The sequence below is a fragment of the Bubalus bubalis genome, chromosome 13 (assembly GCF_019923935.1).
Source record: "Bubalus bubalis isolate 160015118507 breed Murrah chromosome 13, NDDB_SH_1, whole genome shotgun sequence".
NCBI classification, from domain to species: Eukaryota; Metazoa; Chordata; class Mammalia; order Artiodactyla; family Bovidae; genus Bubalus; species Bubalus bubalis.
In genome coordinates, this window is record NC_059169.1 from 66,254,957 (window position 1) to 66,273,037 (window position 18,081).

The window sequence follows — 18,081 nt, forward strand, 5'->3', positions numbered from 1 at the left end:
AAGTTGAAATAATTATTAGATGAACAAGTGTACTTTTCATAGAGCTCTTAGACTTGCAGTCATCTCTACTCATCTGTCCTAACTTGGCTTTTGTGTGTGTGTGTTCATTGCTCAGTCATGTCTGACTCTTTGTGACCTTATGGACTGTAGCCTGCCAGGCTCCTCTGTCCATGGAATACTCCCAGGCAACAATACTGAAGTGGGTTGCCATGCTATTCTCCAGGGGATCTTCTTGATCTTAATACCACTTCTATGCTAACGAGAAGCTCTTAACATAGGCTTAATAACCATGTACTTTTGTTTTTCTTCATGACAGCATCTCCAAGCCTATTTAACTTTTGGTAAGGCAGCAAACAGAATTCATAAGTAGAGAAATGTATGCGCTTAGAAGCTTCCGTATGTCTTTAGACTGTTCCTACTGAAAGATCTGTAATACTGTCTAAATGTGTTGAGCATGAGGAGTGATAAGTCCTCATCCTGGCTTTGCCACAACACATAAGAATGTCCACATTCATTCACAACATGCAGATCACTTTTCTAACCAAAAATCTCTCCCTAGAAATGATAGGGATAAGGGATGCTGGCTGGCCAGGGGTTGGTATAAGAAAGATAAAGTGCAACAACCATGTAATTTTATGAATTTTCTCCCTGGGAGATTAAGTAAGAATAATGGTCTACAGTAGGAAACAAGTATTGAAATACATGCTTTAAAATATCTCACTATAAGAAAAATATTTGATGTTAAGAAGCTCCTCACTTATTAAAAAAAAAAACCATGAAAAAATAAAGGTCTATGTATTTTAGGCTGGTTTACTTAAGAGAAGTTGTTTAGCACCTGACTGTTTTCAGGTAAAGGGGATGAAAATGGAGGTTAGGAAGAAAGAAGGGAAATTGTAGAGCTAGAGGGCTGGCATGAAAGAGTAAGAGCTTTAAATGACTGCAGGTGATTGATTCCTCCAGAGAACAAAGGCGTAGAAGAGACACATAGAGGCAGATAGATGTTGCCTACCTGGTGGTGTTAGCTGGGTCCATGATGAAAACCAGAGCAGAGTTCCAAACACCGGGCAGGTGTAGCCTTCCAAACCAATGCAGACATCTTAACTCAGAACTTGATCACAAGCTAGGGTAATTCAGTCCAGTTCCCCCTTGTTTAAATTCATTTAGTCCAGTGCCTATAATTTCTATCAGATATTCCCTTGCTTGAGTCCCATCCCTCACCTCTCCTGACCCTCCCATATTGAGAAAAGAGAAACAAGAGCCCAAAAGAGAAGAAACAGGAGTGTTGATAACCATTTTACTCATTTTATGATTGGTAAGAGACTAAAAGATATTTATAAGATTTTCATCTCTTAAGAAAGCATCCTGGGACTTCTTTGGTGATCCGGTAGTTAAAACTCTGAACTCCCCAGATGTAGAAGATGGATTTGTGGACACAGCTGGGGGAGGAGAAGGTGGAGGAGAAGGTGCTACTGAGAGAGTAGCATTGAAATATATCCATTACCATGTTTAAAACAGATAGCTGGTGGGAAGTTGCCGTACAACACAAGGAGCTCAGTCTGGTGCTCTGTGATGACCTAGAGGGGTGGGATGGGGGATGGGCAGGAGGGTCAAGAGGAAGAGGGTACATGTATATGTATGACTGATTCATGTTGTTATACAGCAGAAACCAACATAACATTGTAAAGAAATTATCCTCCAATTAAAGATACAAACAAACTGCATTCTCAGTGCAGGGGGCATGGGTTCTGTCCTGGTCAGAGAGCTAAGATCCCAAATGCAGCATGTGCGTGCATGCTACGTAGCTTCAGTCGTGTCCGACTCTTTGCGACCCTATGGACCGTAGCCCATCAGGCTCCTCTGTCCATGGGATTCTCCAGGCGAGAATATTGGAATGGGTTGCCATGCCCTCCTCCAGGGGATCTTCCCGACCCAGGGATCAGACCACATCTCTTAAGTCTCCAGCCTTGTCACAGCGCAGACAAAAAAAAAGCATCCTGAGAGTCTTCTATATTCCTAATAGTTTTCCTATTATTATTCTTTAAAAGATACACATGGTCTGGTTTTCTGTTTGTGTGAAATTTCTCTTGTAAAGATTTTTCAGTTTCTTGAGCGTGTATCTAAGTATATATACACTTTGACATATATACTCTTCTATACATATATACCCCAATAGTGGAGTTAATTAACTATTTGCATTTCATCCTTCAGTGAGTAAACGATGTTTTCCAGGAGAGCTGGCTAGTATCATTACAACAGTCAGTTGAGATGTGAATCGATGACCCAAGGATGCTTTTCTGCTTCCTCCTGAAACTGATGAGTACAGAGCTGTCATATTGATTGATATTCTCATGAGAAATAATTACTGATCAGGGTGAGGAAGAAGTACAGACTGGGAAACAATGTGCTTTCACGTTTTTTTTTTAAATCTGTTTATCAACCTAAAAGTCTTTGTTGCAGCCTTATCCTCTTTCCAAAACCCAGCTAAGTCTGTTCTTCCCGTGCCTGTTGTTTTAATAACTTCAGAAGCATTCTCCTTAGTAAGCCTTTAAATCCCTTATCAGAGTTGGGCAGATCATCGGGTTCAAATATCCACAGTGAGTGAGATCCAACTGCAAATGGGAGGCTGACATGGGTCATTGTACATTGTTGGTGATTTTCGATGTGTTTTTTTGGAACTGATGAAAATTATAATCTTTGTCTCTTCTGACATCTGATCCCACATTTGACTAATTAAAAAACAGAGCTGAGGCATTATAGTGTGAAGCCATAAAAATGGCAAGGCATGTGTGCTTGAACAGTAAATGTGGTCTCTAGGAACAAGTTTACCAGTAATCAGTTGTATTTACTTGAGCCTAGTTTATTTTTCTTGGCATTCTGCAAGCTAACATATTTATTTTTCCACTCAGATTAGGAAATGGAAGCACCTTGAGCCAGAATTTGTATGTTGATAGTAGGAAATCCCTTAACTTTATTGGGTTTTGCTCAAGATTGTGAATTTCAATTCCAATGTTTGGTCTCAAATGTGAACAACTGAAAGCGATGTGACTTGGATGTGATTGACATTCCACAGGACTCTCTGCTTATATCTGGATTTTAAATGCTTTATGGCAACCACTCCAGTATTTTTGCCTGGAGAATCCCATAGACAGAGGAGCCTGGCAGGCTGCAATCCATGGACTCACAAAGAGCCAGACACGACTGAAGTGACTTAGCGTACCTGAAGTCAACCTATCCAAAAGTACAGTCTGCAGACCAGAATCTCACAGGCTAGCTTCAGGAATGGGTTCCCTGGTGAAATGAGATTGGGAAATTCATCACCCTCTAGCACGCTTCTTGTGCCTGCTCAGTGATGTTCACATATTAAACCCTAAGACTTGCAGCAGTGAAGAGTTCCTGTTTAGACAGTTTAATCCCAGGACATTTCTCTCCTAGTTGACTCAGGATGATTTTTTTCCAAAACAAAATGCTTATGAACAGACAGGAAATACACGATTTGAAAAAACGTATCCTGGGAAATGCTTCTCTAACTCGTTCAGCGGAAGACCTGTCAAAGGGCTGTGTGTTCTATACTTTTGGAGGACATTTTGGACAGTATTTTCATTCTTTGCATAAGCCAAAAAAATGGTATGTGTGTGTGTGCACACAAGTGTGTGCCAGCACACAGGTGCATTTGAATAGGTAGTATTTCTCTTTTCAACTACAAAACAAAAAACAAAAAAAAAGGAAAACGAGGTGACCTGTGCCCAGCTTCACCCTCCTAAAATGACCTTTGAGAGCCCTTCGACTTCATACTCTCAACTCTCAGCTGTTTCTGGTGAAGCCTCATCTGCTGAGAAGCTCCTCATGGGGAATCACTGCCCGCATACTTGATTTCATACTAAAATCCGTCATGCGTACACTGTCACTTTGATGTAGTTTGTGCATTTCTTGAGATAGTCACTCCTAACTTCCCTCATCAGCCATAAATTTTGACTGAGTAGGAAAACTACTGGCTCAACTACTTCCTGAAACAAGAGAATACACTCTTTGTACTGGAAACTTTCCACATCAGGGATGGTTTTGAGAATGTCTGCATATTCATGTGAAAAGAGAAAGCACGTTTATCATTCGACCACATGTACCATCAATTCATAGAAAGCATGGAATTTACGGAGAAAAGTAAATATGTTTATGAGAGGTTATGTTGATATGTCCGAATATAGGAAGTTTTAGACGATTGACATTAATCCTTTATTCACAGTCTTAATTCTGACTATAGGGTCCCTACCTTCCTGGCCTCTACCCACTAGATACCAGTAACCTTCCCTCTTTCTCTCCCCCATTGTGACAACCAAAAATGTCTCCCAGTGTTGACAAATGTCTCCACGAGGGCAAAATCATTAACCCTCTCTATCAGTTTAGACTAGGTTTGGAGTTGCAAAATCAATATATTGGCTCTCTAGTGAAAGTGAAAGTCACTCAGACGCGTCTGACTCTTTGAGACCCCATGAAATTCTCCATAGAATTCTCCAGGCCAGAATACTGGAGTAGGTAGCCTTTCCCTTCTCCAGAGGATCTTCCCAGCCCAGGGATCGAACACAGATCTCCTGCATTGCAGGCAGATTGTTTATCAGATGAGCCACAAGGGAAGTCCATTGGCTTTCTGTCTTCAAAGGGTTTTCTGCAACCCATAAATTCTCTGCAGTCAGCGTTGTCTCACATCCTCAGAATATTCAAATCATGCCACCAACATTGCATATTAACCAAGTGAAGAATATGTGGCTTATCTTGGCCTGAAAGAGAATCTTGTCACACTGATTGTCATTTTAAGTAGAGAGAGAGGAGTCAGAGAGAAACTTTTACCTGGGGCACTTTGGCAAAAATCTATGTTAAATCGACCAGTTCTACAAGTATATGACATTGACTGACTGTTCATGGTGGGTGTTTTGGTTAGCCATGTTATTTATTCTTGGGTAAATTTTAATATTTTAAGGACTCCTTTTTATTGTAAGCAAAACTTTTTTTTCGAATGGCAATATTCATATGCTCAGTTGTATCATACCGTCCACTGGCAGAAACCTAATATGGGGAATTCCCTGGTGGTCCAGTCATTAGAGCTCTGCTGGCTCATTGTGAGGCTGGGGGTTCAATTCTGGGTGGGGGAACTAAGATCCCCACAAGCCAGGGTGGCCAAAGATAAGTAAACAAATAAATAACGTTATTAATAACATTGCTAATGATACCTTTGATTCCCAATCCCAAGTGTAACAAGTCCTTGGATAATTCTACCAAATTAACATTTGTTAAAGCAGAATTCAGATTCTACCCTTGTCTACCCCAAATTTCCTTCTTCCGCCCCACCATCCCCAACTTGTCTCCTCCTTCCCGACTGCACTTTGGCAAACCCTACAAAGCTGGACTATTTTACTGATGCACATAACAGGCTCTCCTCCTTCTGCACCTGTTTTCCTGGGATTTCTTCCTTTCGGAGTGGCACCATCCTTCCTCCCCTCCAAGGTGTCTCTCATGCCAAGATCTTTGTGGTCCCAGTTGAATGTCCTCCCACCCCTCCTCTGAGCCCAGGTGCTGTATGTTCAGCATTTCACCTTACTTTTTTGCATTATAATTTACATATGGGTTTTGCTTTGCCCTCCTTGCTAGAGTCTAAGTCTTAACAGAAGGGACTATACATGAACCATCCTTATACTGTACAACACGTGTGTTTGTACAGGGCTCTGATTAAGCAAACACATTCGCTGGATGCTGTCTTATTTCCTTCCAAGGTCTGGTGCTTTAAACTACACAAACCTGTCTTTATACTTACTGTGTCTGTTGTCTTTTGGCAGCTATATATGACAGTAAAATCAGCAAGGGTAGCTCCGGCATAATTTTAAAGGGATCAGAGCAACCACCAAAAAGTTTGATTAATTAAATAATGCACAAGTTGAGCACAAGAGCCAACTTTGAAAAACTAATCTGAAATAAATGAACAGAAAACGTGAAAACAGACATATGACATTGATGGCATTCTACTCCACTCTCTCCTGGCTTCCCCCACCCTCTCCCTCCTTCCTTTCTTCCCTCTCTCCTTTCATCCTGGATAGACATCAATGACAAGGCTTTTTTAGTTTGTCACGGGAGCCATAACCAGGTAACCAGTTGTGATACAATTCCATACACTTCTTTTTAATTTTCAATCTAAAAATCTAAAATTTCCAAATCTCGCTTTTACTTCTGACAACAAATATATCTAAAAACGTGTTCATGACTCATATTTAAAAACAATGACAATGGGTTAACCTAAAGCTTGAATTTTCAGGGAATTCTCATGTAGCACTAACATCCTAGGACACTCAGTTAAAAATCATATTTTATGGATAGAATGCCTTTTGTGTTACCATACCACACTAATCCCTCCATCCTAGCCATCAAATTTAAATTGTGGTGATAATATAAACAAGTTAGGTTAAAGAAGGTTTCTTTTTTAATGACCAGATTAAAACACTTCTGGCTGTTTTTTTTTCCCCCCTCTTTTATATTTTTATCTCAAAAGTAGATATAACACATTTTCAAAAGACAGTCCAAAATAGAACTCAGTGTATAATCCTTGTTAATTGTTGTGGATGTGTCTTGTAGTAATGTGCATGGTCCTCTTATACAAATAGGAATTAGGGAGCCACCTCACTTCACAGGGAATTAACTAAATGGTGCTAAACCGGTTACTCCAAGAGGTACAGGAGAAAGAACGGTGGCTTTCATTTCCCTGCAGAGTCTCCCTGGGGTTGGGGGGAGGTGTCTGGCGCCACAAAAGGAATTAGGCTCCAGTTTGAACAGAAACCTGAAGGCTATTAAGTTTATTTTAAGAATGTGTTGCCAGAGATCTAATAAATTTCTCCGTTGCCGCAGGCAGTGCATGCGTGAAATCTTGCTGCACCAGGTGTTTGGTTGTGTTTTTTTTTCCTTTCCCCAAAAGCAGGAGAGGGTGTGAATCTTCTTGACAGACTTAACTGACACACTTTTGATGAAGTAGTTATTGTTTCTATGAAAGTATGGTGGTTTTTCAATTTTACTCCTATTTGTAAATGTGGAGGGGGAGAGGAAATGATAGAAAATTAATTATTCCTGGTTGCTTTTAAAAGAAATGAATAAGTCTCCCCACATTTAAATATGTATATAATATTTGATCATTTTAAACACATGACTTTTATGATTTTGTGCTTAACCACAGTATTTGAGATCACAGTCTCTTAAATGGAAAGACCAGTAGACTAGGAGTGAAAACCTCCAGGATTTATTCCTCTTCTGCAAATAGCTGCTTTGTAATCTTATTCAAATCACAGCCTTTCTGGATCTTGCAAAAACAGGGCCATGAGAAAAGATGCAATCAAGAGTTCATTCTTGCTCTAAAGTGCTTGGAGTTTCTACATGCCTTGTTCAACAACATAATTATTTCTTGAATTAGTTGATGTTCTTGATTCGAATACAGAATCCCACTTTCATTTTCAGAAAATAGTCTCCCTAGTTACTCATATTACCACTGGAAAATGATGGCACTAGTTTTTAATTTTGACTGCACGTGATCAGCTTGGAACCCGCCTGTTGTAAATGAGAGTTCATCTTGAAATTATGCATTTGCCCTGTCGTTTGTCCTCTCTAGAGCTACCTCTGAATTCCGTATCCTAGGCATACATACCAAGAGGGAAGACATTCATTCCACCAAGTTTAAACTCCTAACTAAGAAAGCAAAGTATTGCACGATTAGGTTTGATTAAGGAAGTATTTTAAGCCCTAGATTAGGAGATATAAGCTCATAGTTCTCCCCTTACTTTTTTCATTTTGTTACAGGCGCTGAAAATAAGCACATTCCTTTTTTCTCTAGAGATGGAGTTGGGGGAAGGGACATGCTTGGAGAACTCTGGAGGACTCCTGCAGGTTGGGGCTTGCTGACTGACCCAGCTGTGGCCCTGATGGAGCACATCCGTCAACCTGGAAGAAGAGTTCTCCTCCTAGCATCCCTTGCTTTGGGCTCTGGCCCCCAGTTCATTCATAAAACCAAAGGGTCATATCCTTCTTAACTTTTCTGTGATTCAATCTCAGATATTTGAAAACTGACCTTCATACTCTTGTTTCCCCACTTAATTCTCATTGTCAGCCTCACTCTGCATAACACAAGAGGGCTTCCTGATGGTCCAGGGAAGCACACTCAGACCATCAGTTTTGCTTCAGTCCACAGGCAGTCATTTAGAAATTAGGTTAAAGCAAATTAAGATTCAGCTGGAGTCACCTATACATAGAATGGTGACCTAAAGGAAGTGATCTGATTACTCAGAAGTGTAAAAGCAGTACTAGCAGGCTGTATCTGAATCCTAGGTCTATCACATACTATTGTTGCTGTTATTGCTTAGTCGCTTAGCTGTGTCTGATTCTTTGTGACCCCATGGACTGTAGCCCGCCAGGCTCCTCTGTCCATGGGTTTTCCCAGCCAAGAATACTGGAGTGGGTTGCCATTTCTTTTTCCAGGGGATTTTCCCAACACAGAAATTGAACCCACATCTCCTGTGTCTCCTGCATTGCAGGTGGGTGGATTCTTTACCATTGTTCCAACCGGGAAGCCCATGTCTCAGTGGTCAAGAATCTGCCTGCTAATGCAGGAGATGCAAGAGATGCAGGTTTGGTCTGCAGGTCAGGAAGATCCCCTGGAGAAGGAAAGAGCAACCCACTTTAGTATTCTTGCCTGGAAAATCCCATGGACAGAGGAGCCTGGCAGGCTACAGTCCATGGGGTCACAAAAGAATTGGACATGACTGAACTTGAACTGTGGTGTTGGAGAAAACTCTTGAGAGTCCCTTGGACTGCAAGGAGATCCAACCAGTCCATTCTGAAGGATATCAGCCCTGGGATTTCTTTGGAAGGAATGATGCTAAAGCTGAAACTCCTGTACTTTGGCCACCTCATGTGAAGAGTTGACTCATTGGAAAAGACTCTGATGCTGGGAGGGATTGGGGGCAGGAGGAGAAGGGGACGACAGAGGATGAGACGGCTGGGTGGCATCACTGACTCAATGGACGTGAGTCTGAGTGAACTCCGGGAGTTGGTGATGGACAGGGAGACCTGGCGTGCTGCGATTCATGGGATCGCAAAGAGTCGGACACAACTGAGCGACTGAACTGAACTGAACTAATGCATGCTAAAGCTCAATTCCACGTAGCTTATGTGATATTTACCCAGATATCACAGTGCGTGTGTGCTTTTTTCTTAGGAAGGGTGTTCGTATAAGTGCCTTTCCTAAGAATAGCCTAGAAGACCTCTGCACAAGCATATGTATCCATAGAAGTCAACATGTGCTATGCTTATTTCTCTCCCCCTCCGGGTCTTGGTCATGATACTTGTTTTTCTATACATTTCTACATATATTCTCTACATGTCTCTGTGGATCTGACCCCTTGTGCTGAGCACCCTAGTTTTTAGAACGTGTTTGATAGTGGGAGGGCTTCCCCCGTGCCTCAGCAATAAGGAGTGTGCCTCTGAATGCAGGAGATGCAGGTTCAATCCCCGGGTCTGGAAGATCTCCTGGAGAAGGGCATGGCAACCCACTCCAGTATTCTTGCATGGAGAATTCCATGGACAGAAGAGCCTGGTGGGCTACAGTCTATGGGGTAGCAAAGAGTCAGATACGACTAAGTGACTAACACTTACTTACTTACTCCCTCTTTGTCTTATAATATCCAGTTACTTCAATAGAAAAAGGAGAGGGAAATAAATATTGAGTAAATGTCCTGAGCTCCTATCAAATTCTTTGAAGTTCCCCTTTTACTGAATTTCTTATCTCTGTTCTTATACTTAATCTTCCAGGAACACTTCACCTCCCCTCCCCACCATCTCGCTGAGTATCCAAATACCTGTGCTTAAGCCTGCATTTAAACGCTATCTCTGCCGTGAATTTGTCTTTGATCCCCTCAGGTCAGCATAATCTCTCACTCTTGTGAGCTTCCCCAGCTCTTTATCAGTGCCGCTTTCCTAGCACTTGTCAACCTCTAGCTTATGCACATTATCTATGTACTCGAGCCATCTTCCATGGTTGAGTGTCAACTCCTGGGGGTGGAAGGTGGATGTTAAGAGCCAGTTGGCTCCAGCTTTGCACCTGGTGGTTTTCCATAAACAGTAGAATCCACCTGACTATAAGGGCCAGAAAACAGAATTCCAGGAACTCTCAGAGGTTCTGTTATGGAAGATTCTAAGGTCAAGCAAACTTTTTGTTCTTTTTTTTTACTAATTAATTTTTCTTATTGGATTATAGTTGATTTACAATGTTGTGTTAGTTTCTGTTTGTACAGCAAAATGAGTCACTTATATCCACTCACTTTTAGATTCTATTCCCATGTTGTTGTTCAGTCGCTAAGTCATGCCCAACTGTTTGCAAGCCCATGGACTGCAGCACACCAGGCTTCCCTTTCCTTCAGTTCAGTTCAGTTGCTCAGTCTTGTTTGATGCTTTGCGACCCCATGGACTGCAGCACATCAGGCTTCTCTGTCCATCACCAACTTCTGGAACCTACTCAAACTCCTGTCCATCGCATTGGGGATGCCATCCAACCATCTCATCTTCTGTCGTCCCCTTGTCCTCCTGCCTTCAATCTTTCCCAGCATCAGGGTCTTTTCCAAGGAGTCAGTTCTTCGTATCAGGTGGCCAAAGTATTGGAGTTTCAGCTTCAGCATCAGTCCTTCCAATGAACACCCAGGACTGATCTCCTTTAGGATGGACTGGTTTGATATCCTTGCAATCCAAGGGACTCTCAAGAGTCTTCTCCAACATCACAGTTCAAAAGCATCAATTCTTTGGCTCTCAGCTTTCTTTATAGTCCAACTTTCATATCCATACATGACTACTGGAAAAACCATAGCTTTGACTAGATGGACCTTTGTTGGTAATGTCTCTGCTTTTTAATATGCTGGCTAGGTTGGTCATAACTTTTCTTCCAAGGAGCAAGCACCTTTTAATTTCATGGCTGTAGTCACCATCTGCAGTGATTTGGGAGCCCCCCAAAAATAAAGTCTCTCACCATTTCCACTGTTTCCCTATCTATTTGCCATGAAGTGATGGGACTGGATGCCATGATCTTAGTTTTCTGAATGTTGAGTTTTAAGTCAACTTTTTCACTCTCCTCTTTTATTTTCATCAAGAGGCTCTTTAGTTCTTCTTCACTTTCTGCCATAAGGGTGGTGTCATCTGCGTATCTGAGGTTATTGATATTTCTCCCGGCAATCTTGATTCCAGCTTATGCTTCATTTAGCCCAGCATTTCTCATGATGTACTCTGCATATAAGTTAAATAAGCAAGGTGACAATATACAGCCTTGACATACTCCTTTCCTGATTTGGAACCAGTCTGTTGTTCCATGTCCAGTTCTAACTGCTTCTTGACCTGCACACAGATTTCTCAAGAGGCAGGTCAGGTGGTCTGGTATTCCCATCTCTTTCAGAATTTTCCACAGTTTATTGTGATCCACACAGTCAAAGGCTTTGGCGTAGTCAATAAAGCAAAAGTTGATGTTTTTCTGGAACTCTCTTTTTCAATGTCTTTCATTATCTCCCACAGTTTGCTCAAACTCATGTCCATTGAGTTAATGATGCTATCCAACCATCTCATCCTCTGTTGTCTGCTTCTCCTCTTGCCTTCAATCTTTTCCAGCATCATGGTCATTATAAGTATTGAGTAGAGTTCCCTGTGCTATATGATAGGTTCTTATTAGTTATCTCTTTTATATATAATAGTGGGTATATGTCAATCCCAATCTATCCCTCACCCCACTTCCTTCCTGGTAACCATAAGTTTGTTTTCCCCATCTATGACTCAATTTTTGTTTTATAAATAGGTTCATATATACCATTTTATAAGATTTGATGTATAAGTGATATCACATGATTTTTTTTCTGTCTGACTTACTTCATTCAGTATGACAATCTCAAGCAAAGTTTAAAAGTTCATCCTAACACCAAAAGGGCAATGAAATAAATCCCTTATTTTAATTTTCATTTTTGATTTTCACAATAATTAATAACATTGATGCTGATGGTAGTTGCATGGCCACTGCCCTTACTTTCTAAGAGAACAAGACTGCTTAAGAATCAAATTATCAAATTTTCCCTATAAATTAGATAATATTGTTATCTTAATCTTTTCTATATTAATATCTATCTCTACTGCTGATTTAAAGCTTGATATCCAGCTTTTTCAAACAGCCATATATTTGATTTCCAATTCACTCCCAGGCTGAACTTTATTCTAAACAAATGGAACTGTAGCAAGCTAGAGTCAGACATGACTGAGCAACTGAACTGAGAACTGAGCAAGCTAGAAAATCTTAGGGCTTCCCTGGTGGTTAAGATGGTAAAGAATCTGCCTGCAATGCTAGAGACCCAGGTTCAATAAGAAAATCTTAGCAGGTTGGAAAAATATTACCAGTGGAATTATGTTCTATTGGAAGCTAACTTTCTTCATGAAAAAAAGAAGTTGTCAGAGCTTAAACAGGCACCCAGAAATGACCGTTTATTTAAGCACAAGTCAAAGTCGAGACACTAGTTTTGTATTGAAAGCAATGTGCTTTGTCTTTACAGAAATTAGGCAGCCCTAAGTTCCTAGGGAGGGCTAATTGAAGGTTGTGACTCTTTGTTATTCTAAAAAAAATCTGTTGTGTTCCCATTGAGAAAGAAGCTGAAGATGACTGAAGACCAGCTGGAAAAGTTCAAAAGAGGTCTTTTCATCACAGCCTTAATGGCTGTGCTGTCAGGGTTTGGGGACAAAGCATTTGGGAGTGTAGTTATCAGTTGTCAGACACCTGTTGTATGGATTTATGACACCGGTTACGACTTTAATTTGTTTCCAATGGGAATAGCTTCTTGATGGCACAATCTCTTAGAAAACCAAAGAATGACGTGGAAGTGAAATTTTGTCAGTTTTTTAGGTTGTTTGCTGCTGCTGCTGCTAAGTCGCTTCAGTCATGTCCGACTCTGTGCGACCCCAGAGACCGCAGCCCACCAGGCTCCCCCGTCCCTGGGATTCTCCAGGCAAGAACACTGGAGTGGGTTGCCATTTCCTTCTCCAATGCATGAAAGTGAAAAGTGAAAGTGAAGTTGCTCAGTCGTGTCTGACTCTTAGCGACCCCATGGACTGCAGCCTACCAGGCTCCTCCATCCATGGGATTTTCCAGGCAAGAGTACTGGAGTGGGGTGCCATTTCCTTCTCTAAATTCATCTAAAATTTCACATTCAGTAAGCTGTGGCTATTATTATTAAAAGGGTCAACACTGATTATTCCTATACTTTGAGGTTTTATGGGAATCTACATGGTAGGTAACCTATAACATGTAATAAATAACATGTCTTTACATTCTTTTTCTGTGGACTAGTTTTTGAGACTTTATTGAATTTGCTACAGTATTGCTCCTGTTCTATGTTTGGGGCTCTTTTTTTTTTTTGGCCACAAGGCATGTGGGATCTTCGCTCCCCAACCAGGGATCGAACCTGCACCCCTGCATTGGAAGGCGAGGTCTTAACCACTGGACCTCCAGGGAAGTCCCTTTACATTCTTTAGATGAAGTACAGAGTTCCATGTGCAAGACCCATTTTATTTTATTTTTTTTAACCTTAAATCTTTTAATGTTGCAGATTTTCATTCCTTTGAACTAAAAATAGGAGCTGCATCAAAATGAACTTATGTGCAAGGTCAGTTTTAATAATCAGAGTTACAATAAAGTTCAGCTTAGCTCTTCAGGTCCTTATAGCACTCCTGCACAATAAGTAGTGCCTAAAATTTTGCAGATTCTGAGATGCAATATGATTTCCGTATGTAGAAATCAGAAGAGTTATGTAGTATTTAATTCTATTTAGAGTGAAGCTTTATACACTAACATTCTAGCCTCTAGTAAGATATCTACTTAAAAATCCTCAATGTAGACTGAACACTGAGCATTTAAAACAATTACCTGGACTGAGTCTTGGTCTTGTGAAGCAAAGTTTCTCAATGTTTCTTTGGAATTTTATTTCAAATAAAAGCTGAAAGTGGTGGACATATGAAGTCCTTGGTGGACTTATTCAGCTGTCTGTCACTTGAAACCCCTGATTAACCAGTAACCTGGCACTCTGATCCTTCCAGGACATAAACACCAACCAGAAAATAAGCTTTATAAATCTGTAAGTAGAGGTGAAATTGGCCACCCCTAAGACCATCTCTGCTACTTTATAATGCAACAGAAGGGTTAAACAGGGCTTTTGTCATCAATAACCTCTGGAGGTCTAATCTAGACAAATCCAAATTCCAGTAATTCACATTCATAGGCAATCATTTAAAATCTTTACATAGTGTTCATAGACGTATGCAAGACACTTTAGAAAGAGTGCTATGAAAAATAATTTTCTTTTGGAAATTCCCGGTGGTCCTGTGGTTAGGACTTGGTACTTTCATTGCCAGGGTCTCAGTTTCGATTCCTGGTTGGGGAACTAAGATCCTGCAAGCAGCATGGCACAGTCAAAAAAAGATTTTTTTAATTAAAATTTTTGTTGTTGTTTTAAAAATATACAGCGCTAAAAGGGATATGTTACATTTATATAGGATATTTATATTGCCCGATAAATGAAGCATTTCTGAACTTCTTTCGACCAAGATGTTAGAGTGTCTAACTCATTAAATCAGCATTTTTCTAACCATAAGCAAAATGAACTCCCTGCTCTCCTAGGTCATGGGTTACAATGGGAGGAGACAGAGTGAACAAATAAAAACGAAAGCGTAAATGGGATACGAGGTTGTGGAAAGCACTGTAAGGAAAAATTACCAGAATAAAGGCACTAGAAAAGGCTGGGTTTTTTATTGGTGTTTGCCATTTCATACTGAACATCAAGAAAAGGCCTCACTGACTTGAGATTCTTAAAACATACAATATTTAGGAAAAGGGTAATATTTTCCAGAGTATTTCTAGAAAGAGAATCAGATCTTAAAATTAGCTAAAAATGATTAAAGAGAAATGGTATGCTTAATGATCTCATTCTTAGACATAGGGGGAAGAGACAGTCAGAAAGAAAGTATACAGAACTATAATAAAATTCATTTGTTGAACACATTAAACACAAGAGTTACTGAATAGGTCAGATGTGATTAATCACAGTCAAGTTAAACTGTAGTATGTGTTTTATTTTTATTTTTTGTAAGCTGAGAACTTTTAAGAAATAAGGAATAAAACAGGAGTTGCACAGTATCCATTTTATAACTGAAAATCATATTTACTCCATAGGCCTTTTATCGACAGTCAAGGAGGAAGTCGGTAGACCTCACAGTGTCCCGCCATTACACTGGCTTTGGACTAGCAGATGAATTTGACCAGGGCCTGTCCTGGGGTGGGGAAGTCGGGGGGGTGTTCGGGTAGAATAAGCATGAAGATAAAGAATTACAATTACCCTGATTGAAGATACGGAAGAAGTACCCACAGCATGCTAAGCCAGGCTTCCTGAGCTGGTGATTTGGCCTTAAACAAATTAAGGAGGAGCAGGAAGCTACAGGTATTCTGAGCAGAAGACTTCCCACATGTAAAAATCACTCATCAAGTTCAGAAAACAATGAGAAGTTGGGTATGAGTGGCTGTTCCTCCCCGTGGAGAAGCGATGGGACACGAAGCTGTAGGTATTCAGATGGACTGACTGGCTTGATACAGCTGGACCAGAAGTTCGGAAGAAAGTCTAGGACTTGATGGAGCCACAATCTGAATGAGAGGGAAGTGCAGCATAAAGTTGTTTTCAAGTAATAATGAGAAATCAGAAAGCTGTTAGGTATTAATTTAGGTAATTAAATGTTATTCTATTCTTGTTGGGTATCTATGACTTTCTAGAAGAAATGTTCTCAATAATAGAACATAAAGGCAATAGTGTAAAAAAGTATTTTTAAAGACAGCAAGACCAGGTCTTGGTGATGGTAAAAGAATGAATGGCCACTCTCAGTCTCTGATGAAAATGACTACAATTAGGAAATGTGTATAACTAAACAGTAGGAGAAGATATCCAGTAAATTGCAAAACTGCCCAAAACAATCGAGAGATGAACAGATGCAGAATTACTGAGATGAGAGGGCTGGAATGATGACAGGAGGCTTCATGGAGGAGATGGTAAAGCGAGACTTTGAGTAGAAAGTTCAAGCAGAAGAGTGATGGGGACATCATCATTGTAGGCAGGAAAGTAGAAGTGACAAGAAGGGCCAGGGTGACAAATTCACGGAGCAGCAAGACTCTTGGCTAAACCTCAGAGTAAGCAGGTTAGAGGCAAATGGAATAAGAGAGGGTAGGTGAAACCAGAAATCTGCAAAGATTGCCTCATGGCTTGATGTGCGCTGCAGCTGTAGGGAGATGGGGCAAAGGAGGACTGGGGATTTAAGGCAGATTAAGAGTCAGGCAGTTGGTGAGCTGGGTAGATTTGAGAATGCTTGGTGCATCGCGAGGAACCGGCGAACTTTTGTTGAAGGAGGCTACATTTGTATCACACTGTAATGCATGCATTGGAGAAGGCAATGGCACCCCACTCCAGTACTCTTGCCTGGAAAATCCCATGGACGGAGGAGTCTGGTAGGCTGCAGTCCACGGGGTTGCGAAGAGTCGGACATGACTGAGCGACTTCACTTTCACTTTTCATGCATTGGAGAAGGAAATGGCAACCCACTTCAGTGTTCTTGCCTGGAGAATCCCAGGGACAGGGGAGCCTGCTGGGCTGCCGTCTCTGGGGTCGCACAGAGTCGGGCACGACTGAAGCGACTCAGCAGCAGCAGTAGTAATGGATGCATGTAAGACTTATCTCACTTGACCCAAGCATTAATTAACATTACCTTCATTTTACTCTCCAGATGAGGAAACAGAGGTCTAGGAAAGAAACTTGCTCAAAATCAAACAGCAGATAGAAGTGAAGTAGGCTGTGGACTCCAGGTTGGGGAGCACTCAGCCTGTGCCGCCCACCCCCTCCAGAACAGTACCCAGTATCTAGGACATGGCAGGCACAATAAGTTAAGAACAGAATGTGGAAGGAACTCCTGTTCTCCAATCTATTTATCTTACATATTAAAACTTAAATGAAAAGTTGAAACATCTTCAACCCCACCTATCTAAACATCAAGCAGCTCCCTATTTGTAACGTCTCATGTTATATTCCTGCATTGACAAGCATCAATATTGTTTCTGTATTTTAAGTGTTTTAAGTATTTCAATAAAAATTTCATATTTTTTTTGTTTAATGGCTGAATTCTCTTTTGTTTATTTTATATACCATAAAAATAATAAATTCTAAGATTTTCTATTTGGAGGCTAGTACAGAATGTATCGCAATGCACAGTCCCTTACAAATATATTTTTGCTTCTCCCATAGAAGGACTTACGAGATCACATGGTATGAACATCTTTTTGTTTTTACATGCATTGCCATGTAGCTGTCTAAATGGCTTGTGCTAATTTACTATTTAAACAGCAATAAACAAGAAAAACAATTTCCTTACGTAATCTCAGCTGTACTGGGTGTTCTCTTTCATCTTTAGCACATGTCATTTCAAAGCTCAAACATACTGCAATTAAAAAAATTTTTTTTCCAGCAAAGGTGAACATTTTTTTTCACGTGTTTGTTCACTCACTCTGTTTCTCCGTGTGCAGATTTTTTATTAAAGCCTTGATGTTTTCCTGTCTCGTTTCTCTCTCTAGCATAGCCTTGTGTGAACTCAGAAGGAAAGAAACTGAAATTAAAATTGTGCCTCTAGCTGTGTTTAGTATTTGGGCTTTTTCCCACCCTTTTACAGGAAGGCTTAAAAGCAATTATTGATGCCTTTGTTTATAAATCTCACCTTACTCTGAAATAATTGGTGTAGATCAAAGGAAATAGAAGGATACATGCATAGTGATCAGCTGATAACCACTTCTCTTTTCTTTTACCTAGCAGGGCAGCTTTCACATTATAGAGATCACACACAAGGTTTATTTTCCCCCGCATGGGAAGCCAGCTCCATTTTGAGGGGATGGTGGGAGGAGAAAGCCTTATCTTCAGTGTAGAATGAAATCAATGAAAGGAGCTGTCTGTTTGCTCTAAGGAA

The 18,081-nt window shown here is 40.6% G+C and overlaps 1 protein-coding gene across 2 annotated transcripts in view; it reads left to right on the plus strand.

Annotated features, from left to right (window-relative positions):
• FREM2 (FRAS1 related extracellular matrix 2) overlaps nt 1-18,081 on the plus strand; it is a 153,860-nt gene that overhangs the window by 54,416 nt on the left and 81,363 nt on the right. The window lies entirely within an intron of this gene.